Raw genomic sequence first — 5834 nt, forward strand, 5'->3', positions numbered from 1 at the left:
ATTTCATTCCCTTTGAAAAGCCCTACAGTTAAAGAAAAAAGATTGCCAAATGAATGAGGTGGCACTACTCCAAACAGAGCCAGTGTGCAATCTAGGTTCTTTCTAGACTTACATACTCAAGGAATAGGTGGTAATCATGGATAGGAGGGTATTTGCACAGCTTCATGTTGTAAGCCAGTTGTACCCTTTCGACACAATTCAGTTTCCATTTCACATAATCACTAATCCAATAAATACTACCTTAGTCCTTATTTTATCTAAAGGTGTAAAGCACAAAAAAATAGCAAATAATTATTAGAAGTTGATCGACTTCAGATATGACAATTGACTTTTCAATGTATTTATACTTTTCCTCTAGTTTCTGCTGAAATTGAACTAAAAGTATAGGCATAGCAGATACTTCCCATCAGTGGTGAAATCTAAAATTTGTTACTACCGTTTCTGTGGGCGTGGCTTGGTGGGGGGTGGTAATGTGACTGGGTGGGCATGGCCAACTTTTTTTTTTTTACTTTTAAAACTATTTTTTCTACAAGCTCTTCAGCCAAAGAGGTTATAAAAAAATGCTTTTAAAAGGCTCTGACGATCCCAGCTGAGTTGCCTGATCGACAAAGTCTTTTAAAAGAAAAAGCCTCTGCTGGACATAGGGGGCGGGCAGGGATTTTTCCTACCGGTTCTCCGAACTACCCACCTCCATCGCTACCGGATCGGGTGATCCGGTCCAAACTGGAAGCATTTCACCCCTGCTTCTCATGTATCTTGAAAAGACTAACAGTTAACCAAATCATGAGTTACTGAATACTTCCACTCTTAAAATCGGTGAAATAAAAAAATGAGTTGTTGAGTGCTTCAAGATTTAATAAGCATTTTTGAAACCTACGAACATCTCTACAAAACACAAAACAGAAATGTGTCTCCTTAACATTTTGAGCTTTACATTTCATTGACTTCTCCTCGAACATATTAGAGTCACATTGCATTTTCTTTGGCCATGACAAGGAATTCTATCTGCATTCAGGTGCTGATTTGTGATATTTCAATAATGAAACAGCAGGATTGAAAGCTCATGATGAGAAATATGGTTAATTACCTGTTAGATGATAGATGGTTGTAACTTGGCAGTGCCAGTCACTGAAAACAAAACACTTTTAGATATCAATCACTGTCTTGACAAATTTCATTTTCAATTTACCTCTATAAGCTATGAAGGTGCATTTTATTTGGGAAACTAAGAGCCTTGGTACTACAGTGGTTTAAAGCACCCTGTTATTAACACAGCTGCCTGCAATTTACTGCTGGTTCGAATCTCTCCAAGGCTCAAGGTTGACTCAGCCTTCCATCCTTTCTAAGGTAGGTTAAATGAGGACCCAGTTTGTGGGGGCAATAAGCTGACTTTGTATAAAATATACAAAAGTATGAAGGCTATTGCTGAGCACATTGTAAGCCGCCCTGAGTCTCCGGAGAAGGGCGGCATATAAATCAAATTTAAAAAAAAAACAAAAAAAAAAACTGCATAATACTGACTTGTAGTTTTGAAATATGCGTGATGAGGTATTAATAAAGTAGAGAGTTTTCTAAAAGTAAATTACTTTTCACCAGGCATAATAAGACTCCTATTTTAACTCAAGGCTGATAGAAGTTACTTAGAAAATATCATTCTTTACTCTCTGCAGTTAAACTGGTAAAGTGCAGTTTGGTTTAATTGAAATAAAATTGGCCATAACAATTTTCAGGATTCTGCCTAGTTCTTTATTTTCTTTTATAGGTTCATGTCTTCCATACAGTCTAAAATGCAAAATATTAAAGCAATACTAAAACATTAGTAAGTCTATGAAATTAAAATAGATAGAAAGCCCTGATTGCCCATCTGTCTGACAATTTGAATTGTAATATAGTCTCCGGTCTCAATGGTCAACAGTTATTATGTGATATTTTTTAATGTTTCCCTGAAATCTGTTCAGGAATATTTTCAGGAAAATGAATGTGAGACTGTATTTTGTTTTTTGCATGATTGCACTCTGTGATTGGAGTGGGAGACTGATGACAGAAAATAGAAGAAATGGTGAATGGATCTGCTCCTTGGAACTTCTCTCCATATCAAAGAAATGACAAGGATCACACATAAATTTGTTCCATATAGAATCTCCCTGTGAAGATACTGTAAAATAGCAATTTCTAGTGGGTTTGAGAGTTCTAGGAACCATGAGGAAAAAACATCTTGGTTAAGCCACAGTTTGGCACTTTTAAAGAGATACTGGGTTCACCCACTTCCTGTCTTAACTAGTTTAGGAAGTTGTTCATTACTGATTTACTAGAAGTTAAGAACCTTGTGAAAGGCAAGCTTTACTATGCCAGATGAATCTCCTTTAACCCTGGATGAAAGAAGCTTTATGTAAATTTAAGACTTTTCTTTTTAAAAGCATTACTTTTTGGAAAACAGTAAAAGAAGAGTAGAATGTAGAATTTAGAAAGTTAAGGGTTTAGATGGTCTTGAAAGAATATTTCCTGTGAGGTGTTTAAAATTTTATTTAAAAATATATGAAGACTTTGAAATTAATTGTAAGAAATCCTCTTTGGGAAAATTTTGGTGATTGGAAAATAAATAGAAGATAAGAAGAGACATTGAAGGGTGACTAGAGAGAACCAGAAAGAATTAGATATAATTAAAGAAGCAGCCCATTAACGCAATGGAACAATACTATTTGACTATTGAAGAAATTAAGGCTGTTCAGTAACAATATGCTCAGAAAATACTTAAAAGATTGTCTGATATTATAATAGATAATATGGAACAACAGATTTTATTGCAAAAAATAGAGACTGAGGCTAATTTGAATGTGGATTTGGCCTTTTAAAAAAAAGAGATTATAAGAGTGATGTGGAAAAAGATGACATAATTGATTTACAAATGAAATCTTAATAATTAAGAGAAATATACAAATAATAAATCAAAAGCATTGAGGGCCCAGTTTGTGGGGGCAATAAGCTGACTTTGTATAAAATATACAAAAGTATGAAGGCTATTGCTTGATGCATTGTAAGCCGCCCTGAGTCTCCGGAGAAAGGCAGCATATAAATCAAATTAAAAAAAAAAGCATGATTTGGAAAGCTTTCTTATCTTGGATTCACAAAATCCCTGTATGATAATAATGATAATCTGGAGGGCATCAGATTAGAAAAGCCTGCTTTAAAAAAGTATATAAAAATATTGAAAGTGTTCTTTTTCTTCTTCTTCTTCTTCTTCTTCTTGCTGAAAACAATGAAGAACCAGATACTAATCTGTTCACTTGGTTCAACAATGAGACAGAACCCACTAAATTAAGAATTTCGGAAACCTTTCTTGTCAGAAATAAAATATATTTGGGACAGATTCAAAGCAGTTTTTAAGTACTATCAGATATAGAAAGGCTTACTGCAGAATAAAAGAAGAGCAGCAAGCAACACAGAAGTCAGGCCAAAACTTTCTTAACTCCACCTGGTTGCTAGGCAACACGAATACAAAAAACATGAATACCAAATACAGAAATTCATTTTTGCACCCAAGAATGATTCCGTGCCATCATTATTTTAAAAAGCTGCACATTAGGTGGCTGAATTTTCATCAGGATGTAAATTCTATGGATTTTGTTTATATTGTGGAGGTATGCAAGATTGATGTGAGCCCTTGGAGGTAGTTTATACAAGAAGCACAAACCATGAGTACTAACACCACCTCTATTGCAAGGTTACAGTAACAGAATCTTGCAAGTCTGAAAACAGTTCTCCTCCTCTTGCTTTTACTTTCCAGAAAACTAGAGAAGGTCCCATCTATGTTGTTTCCTACCCTCTTTTCCTTCTGTGGGTTGAGATACCTTTTTCATGACCATTGCCTAGGCTGTGGTTTTTATTTATGTTCCCCAAGGTATGTGCTGTCTTAAAAAAAATGAAAATGAAAAGAGTTAAGACGTTCTAACAAAATGTTTCCTGTTAGAATAATTAATCCATTAATATAAGATGTGCATATATTGCCAACTTGCATTTTCCAAAAATGGTTTATATTAACTTGTAATAGAAAGATTAAAGAGTGAGAGCACAGGAGAATAAATAGTCCTTGAGTGATGACCACAATTGAGCCCAAAATTTAAGTTGCTAAGTGAAACATTTGTTAAGTGAGTTTGCCCCATTTTAAAACTTTTCTTGCCAAAGTTGTTAAGTGAATCATTGCATTTGTTAAGCTAGTGACATGGTTGTTAAGTGAATCTGGATTCTGCATTGATTTTGCTTGTCAGAAGGTCACAAAAGCTCATCGCATGACCCAGGGGCCCTACCACTGTCATAAATATGAACCACTTGCCAAGCATCAGGATTTTGATCACGTGACCATGGGGATGCTGCAATGGTCGTAAGTGTGGACAATGGTCATAAGTCACTTTTTGTAACTTTGAATGGTCACTAGATGAACTGTTGTAAGTCAAGGACCACCTGTACTACAGAATCTATACACAGAAGACATCTCTCAATTGCAAGACAAAGACGCATTTATGCTCTCGCAAGTAGGTGAGACAATTCTACCATTAAAGGAAGGAAAGAAGGTCTGATTAGCTTGGGGCTTGTTGATGGCTGACTTTTAAACTAGAAATTAGTGGATCTTTTCTTGACTAGGTTCAAAAAAAAGGCACAGAGAAATATTTAAAAACTTTTTAAAATTTAATTAATGATTAAATTATACTTTCACATTTAATGAATAAATGACACCAGTGAGAATAAACCAAGTTCAATATATTGCATTGTGTATTCATAAAATGTTAGATCACAAAAGGTTTACGTGATTGTTAATGGATATACTTTATTTTCCGCAAATTTCTAGTGTTTTTCTACTTCCAACATAGACTTTTCCCCCCACAGTTTCAATATTTCTGGATATTTTACATTTTTCCTTATAATCCTTGTGACACACACACACCCCATGTTAGTCAGCATTTGTTGATGGGGGACATCAGAGCCTGCATTTCTTACAAAGTGGCTTCTTAATTTTCTTCTCCCTTTATGGCTTAGCACCAAATTACCTTCAAGACCACATTTTCCATTAGAGATACTCAACCAATTTCATCATGCCAGGAAATACTACTTTTGGCAGCTGAAAGAAGTTGAGGCTTGTAGATGATTTTCAATAATAACACCAGGCCTTTGGAATAGCCCCTGCCCCCAACAAAAATTAGATGGAGCCCTACTTTGGCTACCTTCTGGAATCAACTAAATACAGAGCTTTTATGGAAAACATTTGTCACATAATGTTATCTGTGCTGTACATTGAAGCAGGGGTGAAATGCTACCAGTTCGCTCTGGTTCAGGCGAACCAGTAATGATAAAAACTACCGGTTCGGGCAAAGAGCTTGGTAGTACAGGGGTTTAAGGCACCCTGTTATTAAGCTTATTAAGACCAGCTGCCTGCAATTACTGCAGGGTTCGAATCTCGCCAAGGCTCAAGGTTGACTCAGCCTTCCATCCTTTCTAAGGTAGGTGAAATGAGGACCCAGTTTGTGGGGGCAATAAGCTGACTTTGTATAAATATACAAAAGGATGAAGGCTATTGCTGAGCACATTGTAAGCCGCCCTGAGTCTTCGGAGAAGGGCGGCATATAAATCAAATAAAAAAAAAACCTGTATAAAAAAAAAGCTACCGGATTGTTGTGACTCTGGCTCCCGAGCCTGTCCTCATGGAGGAAGATGACTCTGAAAGTGATGGGGAGGAACTGACAAGGGCTCCCTCTCCAGGACCCTTCTTTCTGGCAACGCCTCAGGTTCCAACTGAAGGCCAGGAGGAAGGTATGTCAGAGCACCCACTAATAGGGAGTGAT

The sequence above is a fragment of the Pituophis catenifer genome, unplaced genomic scaffold (genome assembly GCF_029215685.1).
Source record: "Pituophis catenifer annectens isolate HBS135680 unplaced genomic scaffold, rPitCat1.0.hap2 SCAF_6, whole genome shotgun sequence".
Taxonomy (NCBI): Eukaryota; Metazoa; Chordata; class Lepidosauria; order Squamata; family Colubridae; genus Pituophis; species Pituophis catenifer.